This window comes from Megascapheus bottae, chromosome 8 (assembly GCF_031878675.1).
Source record: "Megascapheus bottae isolate mThoBot1 chromosome 8, mThoBot2.hap1, whole genome shotgun sequence".
Taxonomy (NCBI): domain Eukaryota; kingdom Metazoa; phylum Chordata; class Mammalia; order Rodentia; family Geomyidae; genus Megascapheus; species Megascapheus bottae.
The window spans coordinates 55,909,347-55,927,586 of NC_143516.1; positions in this window are offsets into that span (position 1 = coordinate 55,909,347).

An 18,240-nucleotide genomic window follows, 5' to 3' on the forward strand; every position below is an offset into this window, starting at 1 on the left:
TCTCTCTCTCTCTCTCTCTCTCTCTCTCTCGCCCACCCCCCCCCTTTCTCTCTCTCTCTCTCTGTCCTGGCCAAAAGTCTAGCATATCAACTTCTAGGATTTCTTTACATTTTATTTGAATGTTTTTCCTTTCCAATTGAGGAAAAGCTAAAATACAAAATGAGGCCGGGCACCTATGGTTCACTGTGTATAATCTTAGCTACTCCGGAGACTCAGATCTGAGGATCAGCCAGCCCAGGCAGAAAAGTCTGTGAGACACTTGTCTCCAATTAAACACTGAAAATCCGGAGGGAGAGATATGGTCGAATGGTAGAGCGACAACCTTGAGCACAAAACGCTAAGAGATGGTCCCAGTACAGACGGACAGGCAGATGCCCACACAGGCACAAAGGGAAAAAAGAAAATGCTTTAATGAGAGCCTCAATTATCCAAACTTCTAATTTATCAAGATGAAAATAATCATGAAATAGGGAAAATAAAACTTTAGAATGATAAATGTGATGTACACAATCTCTATGGAAAATTGACAATTTATTCCTAGCCCTTCTCCAAATAAATGAAGAGAAAAGCGTAGGCACCTCCTTTCACTAATATGTCTAACATATTTTACTTATTGTGGTGGTGGGGAGTGAAAACAAGACCTTGAATTGGGACATGCACTGCATAACTGAGCTGCATCCCTGGCCTTATATTTCTGAATTTTAATCATTGTATATCATTTACTTCATCAGAAATCTAGTATCAGTTAAAAATATGTAGCTATCACTTATGTGACATTGTAGGTTTAAAATATAAGACTGTTGAAATGTAATAAACTTGGGTATATATGGGGCTATCTCCCTCTTTTAGATATCAACTTTACAGCTTTTTAGGAGTTTTGCAGATCTCTATCAATCTTTGCTGTTGGTGGTGGTGGTGGAACTTGAACTTAGGGTCCTTGAGCTATCCTTGAGCTCTTTTGCTCAAGGCTAATGTTCTACCACTATCAAGCACAACTCTTACTTCCAGCTTTCTGGTGGTTGATTGGAGATGAGTGTCTTGGGGATTTTTCTACCAGGATTGGCTTTGAACTGCAATCCTTAGATCTCAGCCTCCTTAGCCAGTAGGATTACAGGTATGAGCCACCGTGCCCTGCTCTGTGAATCTTAAACTCGTACTTTTCAATGTAACAACAACAGTAATTTAATCACTGAGTTGTATGTGTTCATATATTGAACAAGGATTATTCCCACCAAATACTATCACTTCTTTAGAGAAATATGCTCTTACTATTCCTCCGTTTAAATCCTCAAGCTTTTGTGTTCCGCTATAACCAGCATTGCTGTGTGGCACTTTCCTTAATCTGCTCTGGTAAAATCAAATCCGGATGCAATACCTGTAACCAGAGTAGATGTGACTTATTTGTTCTAGATTCCTCCTCATGCATGCTCCAAAGATTCTATAACTCTATTAGTAATTGTAGTGTCGGATGCAATACCTGTAACCAGAGTAGATGTGACTTATTTGTTCTAGATTCCTCCTCATGCATGCTCCAAAGATTCTATAACTCTATTAGTAATTGTAGTGTGTGTGTGTGTGTGTGTGTGTGTGTGTGTGTGTGTGTGTGTGTGAGGGGGGGTAGGGAGGGAGGGAGAGAGAGGTGGAGGGGAGAGAGATTCTTTTTTTTTTTTTTGGTGTTGGTCCAGGTATTGAACTCATGGCCTGAAGGCTGTCTCTGAACTTTTTCGCTCCAAGCTAGGAATCTACCACTTGAGCCACACCTCCTCTTCCTGCTTTTTGCTGGTTAATTGGAGATAAGAGTCTTAACAGACTTTTCTGCTGTGGCTCTCTTTGAAGCTTAATCCTCAGCCTCTCGGGTAAATAAGATTACTGGCAGGAACCAACCAACAGACAAGCACAGCCTCTTGAATTGCCAAGTCTATAAAAAGTACTCAATTTGATCAATATGCACATTCTTAGAACATAACTCTACAATATCTGATATACTTGACTGAGGTTGGCTCTGGAAACTTGCATTCCCAACTCTTTTGAATCAAGCTATTCTAAAACATTGGCTGTTTAATTGTGCCTTCTTCTTTCCCTTAAACTGAAGGCACTTGCATCAATTTTACCTAAAAGACAAAAGAATTCTGAACACACTCTTACCTCACACTTTCCCCACCTCTACTCCAGTGCAGAAACCACTTTAAAACGGTCTGAATTGCAGTACTTCTTAACATTATCAAAAAGAGTTTGCAAGGATAGGGGCTTTATCTATCCGATCCCCAGCATTGTAAACAAAACATTCTCTGTATCTGCTACAGTGAAAGCCATTTTTCTTGTTTCATATATAAGGGCATATGGAGATATATATATATATATATATATAATTCTGTTTGTGATAAAATCTTCAAGCAGTAAAGGGACAAAACGGAAAATAAAATCACATCAGATGCTGGTGGCTCATGCCTATAATCCTAGTTATAAGGATTGAGATCTAAGGATTACTCTTTGAAGCCATCCAAAGCAGAAAAATCCATGATACTTTTATATCTAATTAACCAGCCAAAAGTAAAGGTGTGGCTCCAGTGGCAGAGCACCTTTCTTGAGCAGAAAAGCCATGTGAGAGCTTGAGACTCTCAGTTTCAACCCCAGTACCGCCCCCCCCCCACACACCCTGATTTAAAAAAAAATTCTGACTTTCTTTTTTCTTTTTGCCATTAACTGGGGCTTGAACTCAGGGCCTGGGCACTTTTGCTCATGGCTAGCACTCTACCATTGAGCCACAGCTCCACTTTGGATTCCTCTGTTCATATGGTACTGATGAGTTGAAGCCAGGGCTTCATGCGTTCTAGGCAAACACTCTACTACTAAACCACCTTCCCAGCCCCCATCTGACTTTTGTTTTTGTTTTTTTTTTTGTTAGTCGTGGCGCTTGAACTCTGGGCCTGGGCACTGTCTCTGGGCTCTTCAGCTCAAGGCTACTGCCCTGCTCCTTGAGCTACAGCACCACTTCCAGTTTTCTAGTGGTTAATTGGAGATGAGTCTCACAGTCTTTAGTGCCTGGGCTGGCTTTGAACCATGATCCTCAGCTCTCAGCCTCCTGAGTAACTAGGATTATAGGCGTTAGCCACTGTGACCAGTGTGACTTTCTTAAATCAGATTATAGCAACTCACATGGATTGTCCTCTAACTGAATTTTGTTTCTTGTTTTTTTTTTTTTTTTTTTTTTCAGTGCTGGGTATCAAATCAGGATTTTACACTTCTATGATCAGTGCCCTACCTACCATTAACTGACATCCCCACCCCAACCTTACATTTTCTTAGAAATCAGTACATATCAACATTATTTTAATGGCCACATTGTATTCCATGGTATAAAAATAATGAATAATAAAAAATTTAACCATTGATGACTACATTATTTGAAGTGTTTTTGTTATTACTAAAAATCCTCCTTTTTCAGGTAGAAATGGTAGCTAACATCTATCATCCTAGATACTTCAGATGCTAGATCAGGAGAATTGTGGTTCAGTTCCAGCCTGGACAAAAACTTTATGAAAACTCTGTCAACATAAAAAGCTAGACATAATAACATGCACCTGCCACCCCATCTACAGGAAATAGTATAAGTAGAGGGATTGTTATCCAGGCCCATCAAGGCACAAAAGCAAGACCTTAACTCAGTGAAATAATTAAGTGACTATAGCAAAGGGAGATTTTTTTTTTTTTAACCAGTCCTGGGCTTGAGCTCAGGGACTGAACCCTGTCCTTGAACTAAGGCTAGAGCTCTACCACTTGAGCCTCAGCACCACTTCCGGCTTTTTTCTTTGCATTGGTACCAAGGAATTGAACCTGGGTCTGCTAGGCATGCTAGTGCATGCTAGGCAAGCACTCTACCACTAGGCCAAACTCCCAGCCAGCAAAGGGAGCTTTAAAATGTTGGTACATGTCTCAAGCAATGGACTGCCTGCCTAACAACTGTGAAGCCCTGATCTCAAGCCCCCAAACCACCCCAAAAAGATAAAAACAAGAACCCATAAGCACCCCTTGTGTTTATATATGCCTATTTAGGTAAGTAGATGTCTATGGAGTAAATTTCACACGAAGCAAATCAGTTTTGGGGAAATCTTTTATTATATCAATAAAAAGGCTGGGTTATGATTCAGTGGTAAAGAGTCTGCCTAGCAGGCTGAACATCCTGGATTTGATCTCCAACACAGAAGAAATTAAACAAACAGATAAAATGTAGCACAGTTTAATTGTTACAGTGCCAAAGTTCCCTTCCAAAATGTTGGCCAAGTAATATTTCCATCAGTTTTGGAGAAGAAAATCTGTTTTCTTTGAATTTGTTGCACTAAGCATCTACAGAACTACATTGCAAACATCAGAATTTCAACCTCTCTCTCTCTCTCTCTCTCTCTCTCTCTCTCTCTCTCTCTCTCTCTCTCTCTCTCTCTCTCTCTCACACACACACACACACACACACACACAGTGAGAGTGAATGTGTGTGTGTGTGTGTGTGTGTGTGTGTGTGTGTGTGTGTGTGTGTGTGTGTGTGTGTGCTGGTCCTGGGGCTTGAACTCAGGAGCCTTCATATTCACTTGCCTTTTTTACTTAAGGCTTGTGCTCTAGCATTTGAGCCATATCGCCAGTTGTGGATCTTTGTCCAGGCTGGCTTTGAACTTCAATCCTCACATCTCAGCCTCCCTAGGATAACAGGTACGAAGACCAGTACCAGGCAGTAATTTCCCTTTCTCTTTCTCTCTCCCTTTCTCTCCCTCCCCCCTTCTCTCTGACTCCCTCCCTCTCCCCCCTCTCTCTTTCTCTCTCTCTGGCCAGTCCTGGGGCTTGAACTTAGGAACTGAGCACTATCCTTGGGCTTTCCTCAAGGCTAGCACAGTACCACTTGAGCCATAGCACCATTTCTGGCTTTTTTCTGTGCATGTGGTACTGAGGAATCGAACCCAGGGCTTCATGCATGCTAGTCAAATACTCTACCACTAGTTCATGCCCTAAAGATTTAAGTCAAGAAAGTTTATCGGGCTGGGAGTTTGCCTAGCGTGCATGAAGCCCTGGGGTTCGATTTCTCAGTAACACATACATAGAAAAAAGCTGGAAATGGTGCTATGGCTCAAGTGGTAGAGCTCTAGTCTTGAGAAAGCCCAAGGACAGTGCTCAGGCCCTGAGTTCAAGCCCCAGGACCGGCACCCAAAAAAAAGTTTAATTAAGAATTACTGCCTGGGGGCCAAGAGTATGGCTTAGTGATAGAGTGCTTGCCTAGCATGCCCAAAACCCTGGGTTTGATTCCTTAGTTATCACATACATGGGAAAAGCCAGAAGTGGTATTGTGGCTCAGGTGGTACAGTGCTAGTCTTGAGAAAGCTCAAGAACAGTGCCTAGGCCCTGAGGTCAAGCCCCAGGACTGAAAAAAAATCTTTAGAATTTTAAATAATACCTCATTTTGTTAAACATAGTTTTAGATCAATTTATGAATCTTTTAACTTATTCATAGTTGCTAATAATTTTAAAGATATGATTAATACTGGGACTATCTCAAGCAATTATTAACTGTTTTACATTAATATGAAATTTCATAAAATATAGTTAGCTTGAAATTAATTGTTCATTAAGGAAATATGAAATGTACCATGAAGAGGGCCACATACTCTCTCAAATCAATAAAGGATAGAAATACACAACTGATTTTTTCTATTTTGAAATTTCTGCCATTCAAACAGTGTCTATTCTCCTTTGGAATTAGTGACATAAGAGAGAGGTTTGATTCCCAGTTGCTTAACTTTTTTTTTTTTTTTTTTTGATGTGAGTCATGGGGCTTGAACTAAAGGCCTGGGTACTGTCTCTGAGCTTTTTGCTCAAGGCTAGCATTCTACTACTTGAACCACAGCTTTTTTGGTGGTTAATTGGAGTTCAAGATTTCCTGGGCTGGCTTTGAACTATGATTCTCAGATTTCAGCCTTCTTAGAAGTAGCTAGAATTACAGGTGTGAGCCACCAATGCCATCACTTGTTTTATATAGAACACATGTGAGGAGGCAAGGAGACACTTCACCTTTACTTTAGGGTGCCTGCATTTTGCTGTCATTTCCATTCCACTGCAGGATTTCCTTCCTTAATGCGCTGACCTACTTCCTGTTCAGAAAGTAACAGAACTCTCTAAGCACACAGCGGTGTGCAGCACTGGATCATCATTTAGAAGGCAAGAATCATTTCTTGCAAAGCACTGACTTGTGCAACACAGCAGGAGCATAAAGCTGAAAGGAGAAACCATGAGAAATTTATATGTTTTCTTTCCCTATAAAATACATAAAACTAGGACTTCAAAATGAATCAAATGTGCTTCTAATGAACTTTCAAGATTAAAGTCAAAGTGTTATTTTTTTAAACTTCCAAAGGATCAGTATGTGTTTCTCCTTACAGAAGTATTAGAAACTGCTGGGTATATGTTTGAAGTTATAAGGCTCTAAGAAAACTAGGTTTATGATAAACTCAGCTTTTTGGAGTATTTTACTTTTTAAAAAATATTTGAGCTATTTGTAAGCTAATTCTTGTTATCTTTAGTAATTAATTTATTTTGCCATTAAATCATTGTACCTAGGAGTTTCAATTCACGTTGGGCAGTGTCACTCCTTCCATCATTTCCCAACCTCACCTATCCCCTCAAATTACTTGGTTTTATTTTCACAAATGTATATTACATATTATGACTGCATCCATCTACCCTTCTCTCCATTAACTGGCCCTTCCTTCCTTTTTTCCCTTCCTTCCTTCCTTCTTTCCTTCCTTCCTTCCATTTTTTATATTTGTCATCATGGGGCTTGAACTCAGAGCCTGAGCACTATCCCTGAGCGTTTTTGCTCAAGGCTAGAGCTCAATTAATTGAGTCACAGCTTTACTTCCAGCTTTTGCTGGATAAATTTTCCTACCAAGGTTGACTTCAAACTATAGTCTTCAGATCTCAGCCTGAGATCTGAACCACTAGTGTGCACAGCAACTATTTTTTGTTTTTTCAGAGGATAACTGATCACGATTACTTTCCTGTATGAGCTTTATGCATTTGGTGCTTTCGGTTACTTCAAATATTTTCCTTAAAGCCCAGAAAAAGCAAAGCATTTTATTCTGGTGATGACCGCAGGATCATACATGCACTTTGCAATGTACAGTGTAGGATACCTAGAAAGTCTGTAGTGAGGACCTTCATGAAATAAAGCTCAAACTTATTATTTCTACCATTAATCTCAGAAAGCCATTGTCTGTCCAGCTGTGGTATTGTAGGAGATAATTTCTCCACCTGTAACACATTTAATACTGCTTGATACAACTGCTGAGTTTCTAATTGTAGGAGCATTGCTTCTGAAATATATAAGACCTGGATTTGCATTTAGTTACTCAGGACATTGAGTAATTAATTTCTCCCACCCTTTACTCTCCCAACCCACGATATAATGGGTTTCTACTATGGTGATTTTTAGCTCTTGCTGGAAACTCCTTCAGGCTGCTGAATGTGTTTTCTAGGTTTCTGCCACCAACCTTTGCATTATAACCTGTATTTTGGTACTCTTGTCATCATCCATTTTTGTGGTTTTAAAATTGTTATTTTATGAACATATTGCCAAATCATTTTTCCCCTTGAACTACAACTTGACATATTTACTTTGGTTGCTCGATAGATCCATTTAGATGTGTTTACAAGTATCTCAATCCCAAAATGAATTTGTCAGGTTTCCTGCCATGCTTTCCCTCACCTAGGTAAGCTTTTTGTTTGTTTGTGATGGTCTTGAGGCTTGAACTCAGGGCCTGGGTGCTGTCCTTGAGATTTTGTTCAAGGGTACACACTACCACTTGAGCCACAACACTTTTAGCTTTTCGGTGATTAATTGGAAAGAAGAGTCCTCAGATATGAGGACCAGTGTCCAGCTTCAAAGCTGGCTTTTGGTCCTCCTATTTCTTGTTCAGGAAATTGATATTGTTCCAAGCTTTAGATTCTGGGCCATGAATTGAGTTTTGACTACTTTCTTTTCCAAATAGGCCACACATGGTCAGACTTAGCAATAAATCTTAATATCATTTTTCTCCATCACTCCAAAGTAATTTCCCAGTGTTTTTCATAATAAATCTCTCCTAAGAAAAGCTGTCTTAATTGTCACTTACTTCAGATGTTTTCTTGTACTTTGTCTTATAGCTGGTTATTTAATTTCCCCTATCTTGGTCAACATTTTGTTGGTTACAAATGACTTATACTTCCTATAAAGTAAGTTAAGAAAATAAAAAGCTGGCAATCACCCTCATAGGTGAGAGTTAGCCAGTACATGGAAATTGATCAGGAACAATAGAAATCCTGCTTCAGTTATATTCATTCTGGAGACAAATAGATTCCATTGATTTCTGTACATTTGTTTTCTCTAGTTCTCCCTGTACTCAGAATTGATGCACCTCTAGGACTTTTATTTCCATATTTCCATTCACGTAGTTCTGCTTACCAACTAAAGAACCCTTGACCCCAATTCCAAATTCTTGAGAAAGAGAATCAGATGGTACATGTGTAACCCACTCAGTTTTAGCAGCAGACAGGGTCATATTGTGTAGGCACAGCTGCCAGGGTATCCTCCTGTGTGCACCAGGAAGTCTTCAAAGAAAGTCCATTCAGGATAAAATGCTCCCATGATGCTTCCTATTTCAGGAGACAAGGTCTTCTGTATGGAGTGTTTGTCATCTTCACCTTTTTCTTATCACTCTTGCATCAGTGCCTTGAGTACAGTTCTTCAGAAAAGAATAAATTTATTGTGAGAGTGCTAAAAACACACCACCAATATCAAAAGTGAGGTTGAATTTATAATTTACATAGGCTGCAGAGAACACCATAGCATTGATTAGATACTACAAGGCCTCAAAATGCAATGGAAAATTGTGTTAAAAAATGTAAAATAAAAACCCTCAAATACTTCTAAACAAAGAAGTTTTGAAAGAAATGCAGAAAGCTCAACATCACTGGTCTTTGGGTACATCTCCATTTTATGTAAAGCTTTGCATATTCTGGAATCCATGATGATTAAAAAATTACTATAGAATAGAAAGTATCCACTCAGGCCAGGCATGGTGGCTTATACCTGTAATCTATGTGTGTCCATGTATCATTCTGTCTAGACGTCACATAGCAGTTTCCACTTCTAATAAGCACAATAGTCAGATTAAAGCCCAAGCAAATGACCTTATCTTGATCTAAGTACCTCTGCAAAGATCCTATTTCTACCATGCCTGTAAATCCTAGACTATGGGGCATGTCACATCAGGGAAATGGAAACCTATGCTGTTAAAAGGAGGCCTAACTCATGGCCCAGTGCTCATTCCCTGGTCTTGGGACCGCACCTGGCTGAGATGGTGCCTGCTGCCTGGTTGGAAGGCATGGCTGTGGTTTGTAAGGTCACCTCTGGGATCGAACCCTTCCGCCCTCTCAGACAACACATGCATCCTACTTCCTCAATGAGAGTACCTACCCCGACCCTGCCCACCTTTGTGCTGATAGACTCCTGCACCCTATATTAGCTAAATGTACTTCCTCAACAAAGGAGCTCCAGCCTTGACTGGTCTCCCTGACATGTCTGATTGTCCTCAGGTGAGGGAGGACTGGGTGCGAGTGACCCTTCCTTTCACAGTTTGTCCTGGTCAGGGCGTGTTCTCTCTATCCCTCCTGTGGGTCATGAGAGTCCGAGGACTACAAACTCCGACACTAGACACTTAGAAGGTTAAGATCTGGGGATTGTAGTTCAAAGTCAGTCTAGTCAGATAGTTCATGCGACTCTTATCTCTAATCAACCAGCAAAAAGCCAGAGCTCAAGTGATAGAGTACCAGTATATACATATATATATATATATATATATATATATATATATATAGAGAGAGAGAGAGAGAGAGAGAGAGAGAGAGAGAGAGAAGAGAGAGATCCTGGTTTACAGTATAAATATTGAGTCAGGTGCCAGTGGCTCATGACTATAATCCTCACTATTCAAGAGGCTGAGATCTGAGGAATGTAGTAAAGCGAGCCCAGGCAGAAAAATCCCTGTGAGATTCTTATGTCCAATTAACCACTCAAAAACTGGAAGTAGAGCTATGGCCCAAAGTGGTAGAACACTATCCTTGAGCAAAATAGCACAGGAACAGCATCCAGGCTCTGAGTTCATGTCCTATAACTGATGAGGGAGAGAGAGAGTTCATGTCCTATTACTGATTAGAGAGAGAGAGAAAGGAGAGAGAGAGACAGAGAGACAGAGACAGAGAGACAGAAACAGAGACAGAGAGACAGAGAGACAGAGAAGAATATATCATTGGGCCCATAAGAGATTTTCACCTATAGATCTACAAATGAGAGGCCAGGAGTCAGGCCTAGTGGTAAAAATCTTGCTTAGCATATACAAAGACCTGGGTTTGATTCCTCAGTATCACATACATAGAAAAAGCTGGAAGTGGTACTGTGGCTTAAGTGGTGGAATGCTAGCCTTGAGAAAGCCCAAGGAGAGTGCTCAGGCCCTGAGTTCAAAGCGCCAGGACTGGCAAAAAAAATATCTACAAATGTGTCTGGGGAATATGATAACTTGCAGTAAAACTACAGTGCTCTATTGGTCAAAATAATGGTTTTCCAAAAGTGTTTATATCCTGGCCCCCAGAATTTGCAAATGTTTTCGGTTATATGGCAAGAAAAAGTTGAACTTGCAGGATTACTAATATAAGGTAGTTATTCAGGAATATCTGGGTTGGTGCACAATGTGATTACAGGATCCTTTAAATATGGAAGACATAGGCTGTAGGTCAGAGTGATCCCATTTGAGGAAGACTTGACAGGCATTGCTGGCTCTGAAGATGAAAGGGGCCACAAGACAAGGACTGTCGCTGCCTCTAGCAATGAAAATGCACAAATGTAGGCACTCTCTTAGACCTTGCAGAGGGACATCAGCAATGGTATTACCTTGATTTCAGCACAATCAGACCCATTTGGAGTTTTCCTTTCTTTTTAGTCGTGAGGTTTGAACTAAGGACCTTGCACCTACTCTCTGCTGAGCAAGTGTACATGAGCCACACATCTCTCAGTCCCATTTGCTTTTGTTATTTTGTTCTTAATTGGGTCTCGTATTTATGCCCTGATCAGCCTGGGCTGTAATTTTTCTGTTTACACTTCTCATGTAGCAGGAATGACAGATAAGTATTACTGTGTCCAGAGTATCAGTTGCCTGGGCTGGCCTCCAAATGTGGTTCTCCTACTTTGAGCCTCCAGAGTAGCTCTGATTAAAGATGTGAGCCACAGTGCCTGGCTCCATGCAGTGCATCTGGTCTCTCTCATGAAAATAAAATACATTTGTATTGTCTTAAGTCATACATTTAGGATAATTGGGTAAAGCCATCCTAGGAAACTCTAAGAAATGTGTGTCTGAAAATGGAGGATGCTACCGTTTAAACAATTTCAGAAGCAACACATTGAAATGAATATGTTTAAGGCAGATGTTAGATAAGCATAAAATGAGACATCTAATAATTTATCAAAGCAGCTGCTAAGCCAGGTGTGGTGGCTCTCTCTTGTAATGCTAGCTACTCAGGAGGCTGAGATTTGAGGATCAAGGTTCAAAGCCAGCCCAGGCACAAAAGGACCTGAGACTCTTATCTCCAATTAGCCTCTAGAAAAATGGGAAGTGGGTTTTGGCTCCAGGGTAGGGCAGTAGCTTTGAACTGAAGAGCTCAGGGACAGCATCCAGGCCGAGTTCAAGCCCCATAACCCACAAACAAACAACAAAAAACAGCTGCCTATGTTACTGCTGGAGGGAAGGATGGAATACTGAATAGAAAAACAATTCTTGGTGCAGAGGTCATCTGTGCATGTGTTCAGTGGCATATACTTAGAGAACAGGGAAGCCTTTTAATCATTCCGTTCATCCTTTGTTTAAATTACTAGAATGATTCACATTCCTATTAAAGTGTGTTGCACTCAACCAACATTAGCTGGATTTAGAATTTCACTAGTGGTCTCAGAACGTTCACATGTGTAACCAGTTTCCCCTGCGGAAAATTACCTTTTGGTGCAATTTGATTTTCCAAAGTTACATAAAATGAGAACCTGGCCCCCTGAAAACAAGGTATTAATCTGGTAAGAATCTATTCTTTTGTTTGTTTTTTTTGCCTGGTGCCTGGGCACTGTCCTTTAGCTTTCTCAAGGCTAGTGCTCTGCCACTTGAGCTGCAGCATCACTTGTGGCCTTTTCTGTGTACATGGTACTTAGGAAGCTAACTCAGGTCTTTGTGCATGCTAGGCAAGTTCTCTACCTCTAGGCTACATTCCTGGCCTAAAATCTACCTTATTCTTATTCATAAAAGGTAATTTTTGTTGTTGTATGTATGTAAGGTTTTGAAAAGGCACCTTATTTTAAAGGGTGCCTCTAATTAAGCATTTAAGTGATAATTGTTACCCTAATTCAGATTCTAACTTTTGATCAAGTACCATATATTGGAGTTGTACCACATTCTACAAAGCACATTAACCACAAGAAAGTCAAGAAGTTTCTGCTTAGTCAGGCACCAATGGCTCTCTCCTGTAATCCTAGCTACTCAGGAGCCTAAGATCTGAGTACAATATGAGGATCTGGACTTAAAACCAGCCTGGAAAGACAGATCTGAAAAATTCTGACCTATAACCAGGAAAAGTCCTGGTTAATTGGAGGTGTGCCTCAAATGGTATAATACCATCTTAAGCAGAAAAAAGTGAAGCAAGAGATCAAGGCTCTGAATTCAAGCCCCCTTACTAGAACAAAAAGAAGAAAGGACAAGCGGTGAACAAATGCAGCAGTGCTATTCATCAGACACCATGTAGAAAATGAACTATGTAACCTGTGGGTGGAGATAGGAGAGGAAAACTGGGAGAGAACCAGGGAAGAGATGACATTGCCCTCAAAGAAATGTATTCTTAGCTGAGAATGTGCCTTAATGGTGGAGTGCTTGTCTAACATGCATGAAGCCCTGGGTTTGATTCCCCAGTACCACATAAGCAGAAAAAGCCAGAAGTGGTATTGTAGATCAAGTGGTAGAGTGCTAGCCTTCAGCAATAGAAGCCCAAGGAAAGTGCCAGGCCCTGAGTTCAAGCCCCAGAACTGGCAAAAAATAAAAATAAAAGTATTCTTTACCTGACTTATGAAACAATAAAACAATCTTTTTAAAAGAGAAGAAGGAAGAAGAGAAGGAGAAGAAGGAGGAGAGAGAGCAAGGGGAGGGGAGAAGGGGAGAAGAGGAAAAAGGTCTTTGCAACTGACCTGATGCCCTAACTTCTCACAAATTGCAAATATTAAGTGGCCCTTATTCTCTTGCTGCTTTTTGGCCTTTAAAATAACATTTATTTATTTATTTATAAAAGATCAGGATGAAGGAGACGGAATCTCTCTGAAGTTTGTGTCATTAACATGATGAGAGAGAGAGAGACAGAGAGAGAGAGAGAGAGAGAGAGAGAGAGAGAGAGAGAGGCTCAGAGTGTTTATAGTTGATTTTATACAGTTCCTTTCTTCTTGTAGAAATTTGTTTCTGGCTGTTAACTTTTTTAATTAAATAATTTATTAACATTGATTTTTACATCATATTTCAAAAGAGGTATTTAACAAACAAGTATTCAAGAAGGGAATCTATATACAAACGCTGGCACTTAGATTTTTAGAACATAATTAAAATTAAGCTGAGGATTTGAATGTCATAGATACATATTAATCTATGTAATAAAACATTATGTCTGTAGAGTCATAAATTTTATGCCTATGTAGTTGTGTTTATATTTCCAATACCATGTCCATAGCATCGGGTACGCAAATATTGAGTCCTTGCTCTTGTACTGTTTGGATCTAATAGCCACATATTAAGGATACCATGCGCCTTTTGTTCCTTTGGTCTTGACTTGTCTCACTCAACATGATTTGCTCTAGATTCATCCACTTCCCTGCAAATGCCATTATTTTATCTTGACTGTGGCTATGTAGAATTCCATTGTATATAGATATACCACATTTTTTGTATCCATTCATCTGGATTGTTACTATAGCCTGGCTATTGTGAATAGTGCAGAGATGAACATAGCTGAGCAGGTGTCCTTATCATATCCTGGGTTATGATGTTCAGGATAGATGCCCAGGAATGGTATGGCGGGATCTTAAGGAAGGTCTATTTTCAGTTCTTTAAGAAACCAACACACTGCTTTCCAGAGTGGCCGAACTTGTTTATAATCCCACTGGCAGTGCAGTAGGGATCCTTTTTCTCCATAACCCCACCAGCACCTGTCATTGTCCGAGTTCAAAATCTTGGCCATTCTTGTTGGGGTAAGGTGGTATCTTAGGGTTGCTTTTATTTGCATTTCCTTTATGACCATGGATGATGAGCAGTTTCTCATATGCTTTTCTGCCATTTTAAACTCTTCTTTTGATAAGTCTCTCTCTAGTTCCCTTGTCCATTTAGTGATTGGTTTGTTGGGTTTGGGGGGGTGATTTGTTTCTTGAGTTCCCTGTAGATACTGGATATTAAGCATTTGTCTGATGTATTATTGGTAAATATCTTCCCAGTTGGTTGGCTGTCTCTATACTTTTGTGGCTATGCTTTTATCTGTGCAGAAACTTTTTATTTATAGGTAGTCACATTTATTGAGTCTCCAATCTGCTGAGACCCTGGGATTCTGTTCAGGAATCTTTTACCTGTGCCTATGAGTTCCAGGGTCTCTCCTACTCTATCATGTAACAGTTTCATGGTTTCCGGTCTAACATTGAGGTCTTTGATCCACTTTGAGTTAATGCTTGTGCATGGTGAAAGGCTAGGGTCAATTTTTAGTTTTCTGCATGTAGCTGCCCAGTTTTGCCAGCACCAATAATTGAATAGGATTCTTTTGTTCGACTGTATATCTTTGGCTCCTTTGTCAAATACAAATTGACTATAGACATGTGGTTCTATTTCTGGATCTTCTATTCTGTTACATTGATCTTCTGGTCTATTTTTGTGCCAATACCATGCTGTTTTTGTTATTATGGCTCTATAGTAGAGTTTGAAGTCTGGTATTGTAATACCACCTTCATTGCTCTTTTTTGCCTAGAATTGTTTTGGCTATTCTAGGTCTTTTCTTGTTCCATATGAACCTTTGTATTATATCTTCTATTTCAGTAAAGAATGTCTTTGGGATTTTGATGGGGATTGCATTGAATTTGTATATCAATTTTGGCAGTATAGCCATTTTCACTATGTTGATTCTCCCTACCCATGAGCATGAGATGTCTTTTCATTTCCTGGTGTCCTCTTTAATTTCTTTTGTTGGTTTTTTTATAGTTTTCATTAAATAATTCTTTTACATCTTTGGTTAAGTTAATTCCTAAGTATTTTATTCTTTTGGAGGCCATTGCAAATGGTATCATTTTCTTGATTTGGCCTTCTGTTTGTGTATTGTTGGCGTACAAGAAGGCTACTGACTTTTGCAGGTTAATTTTGTATCCTGCCACTTTACTAAAGTGGTTTATTAATTCTAGGAGTTTGGGAGTGGAGCTTATTGAGTAATTCAGGTAGAGGATCATGTCATCTGCAAACAGGGATAGTTTAATTTCTTCTTTCCCCATGTGGATCCCTTTGATGTTCTTCTCTTGCCTTATTGCTCTGGCTAAGGGTTCCAGAGAAGGGGAGAGAGTGGGCATCGTGTTCTGGCTGCTATATTTTTATTTTTATAAAAATCTGAAGCTATAGAAACATGATTTGCTGAAGAAGTTGAGAACCTGATTAGACAGTATGAAACTCAGAATTCAAACCCAGTACTATAACAAATACTAGTCTTTTCTTTTTACTCCTTTATTATCAAAGCATTTCTTGGGAAGCTTTCATTACATGTGCCTAGACATCCAAGTTGACATTTCAAACAACACTAAATTAATTCAATGAAAACAGTGTGGTAAAAAATAATTACAGTGAGTTTTTTTTAAAAGTCAAACGAATATGCTTCTATCCTTATTAATAGAGTACCATGTCAAAATATATGAGTACTATTCTTTGGGAGATTTTAATCATTAAATTCCTCCTGGCAGGTAAGAGAAACCTGCAGATGGTTTACAGAACCCAAGTAAGTATGACAGGCTGGACTACTTGGATGGACTGTAGTCCATCTCATGAAAATGGCATCATAGAGAGCAGGAGTTTCCAGGCACCTTCATACAAGCAAACTAATGGATGAAAGCTTGGCTTCTCGCATGGCAGTTGCTCATTTCTATCATCTCTAAGTATTCCAGACCTGTAATGGTCTAATTTTCTTTACCAAGACCTCTAGTTGCTACCTTGATTCTTGGATATATGAACTTATTCTCAGCCATGTTTTTTAGTTTTCTGTTTTTCCCTTTCTGCTTCTACTATTGATGAATACTATTCTAACTAAAATGTTGTAATATCTTCAGTAACTTTAGCTCTAATAGCTCTAAGTTGTCTCCTTTTAGTTTTGGGAGTTGGATGCATTTATCTATCTATCTATCTATCTATCTATCTATCTATCTATTTATTGCCAGTCCTGGGGACTGAACTCAGGGCCTGAGCTCTATCCTTGGGCTTTCCTCAAGGTTAATGCTGTACCACTTGAGCCATAGCACCAGTTCTGGCTTTTCTGTATATGTGGTACGAGGAATGGAACCCTGGTCTTTGTGCATGCTAGGCAAGCACTCTACCACTAGGCCAAACTCCTGGCTCCACATTCATTTATTTTTAAAAAAATTTGCTTTTTAGAAGCAGACTTAAAATTTTATTGTTATTATGAAGGCTATGCACAGGGGGTTACAGTTACAGAAGTCAGGTAATGAGTATATTTCTTTTTGAACAATGTTGCCTCTTTCCTTGCTCTCTCCCAGTTTTCCCCTCCCATCTCCACACACAAGCTGTATAGTTCATTTTCAACACAGTGTTTAGTGAGAATCTCTGCTATATTTATTCGCCCTTGTCCCTTCATGTTTGTGCTTTCCCTTATGCTCCTAAAGACAGACAAACAAACATGACAAAAAGAAAACAAAAATACATGGCAAAAATGAAACAAAAATAGCGACAAAGAAAATAACTTTGTTTCCATTTTCTGAAATTCATTTTGATAAATATTTTATATGATTAGATGCACAGACACATTGAGCCTTTGTTTCCTCTCCTAAGAATATTCTTTAGTCTTACTGTGTGAGAATGCCTGAAGTCTTGCATGTGTTTACTATCATCAAGTTGTCAAAAACAATCTCAACAAAAGAAGGAGCAGGAGGTGGAGGAGAAAAAAGGAGGAGGAGAAAGAGGAAGAGGAGAAAGTAGATGAGAAGAGAAAGGATATTTTTCACATTTCATGTAGCTTGTTCTGATATCAGCCTGATACTGCTGTCTTAGTTAAAAACAAACAAACAAACAAACAAACAAACAAAAAAACCAAAAAAACCCCAAAAACCTGCCCCATCTAACCCTTTTCTTTTTTACTGAAGATCTATGTAAAAAACATATAAATAAAAGCTATCTCAAATCCAGGTTCACATCTGTAATTCTAGCTATTCAGGAGGCTGAGATTTGAAGATGGAGGTTTGAAGCCAGCCCAGAAACTGGAAGTGGGGCTGTGGCTCAAGTAGTAGAATGCTAGTCTTGAGCACAAAGGGGTTCAGGGACAACACCAAGGCCCTGAGTTTAAGACCTAGGACAAGCAAAAAAAAAAAAAATGTCTCAAAATATCCTACTGTAGAAGTGGCACTGTGGCTTAAAGGGTAAGGCTGCAGCCTTGATCTCAGGGATGGTGCCCAGGCCTAGAGTTCAGCCCCTCGATCCACATACACACAAAAATATCCTACTATAGGGGCTGGGAGTGTTGCCTAGTGGTAGAGCGCTTGCCCAGCATGCACGAAGATGAGGGTTCAATTCCTCTGTACCACATACATAGAAAAAGCCAGAAGTGGTGCTCCTGTGGCTGAAGTGATAGAGCTCTATCTTTGAGAAAGACCAAGGACAGTGCTCAGGCCCTGAGTTCAAGCTCCAGGACTGGCAAAAAAAAAAAAAATTACTGTAGCCAGGCACTGGTGACCACACTGATAATCCTAGATACTCAAGAGACTGTGATCTGAGAATTGAAGTTTTTTTTTAGGATATTTATTTATTTATTCTTTTTTTCATATATTTTTATTATAATTAATAGAAGGGTTACATTATATTTGCCAGATAGAAGGTGCATTAATTCATATACATTGATACCTTTTCTCAT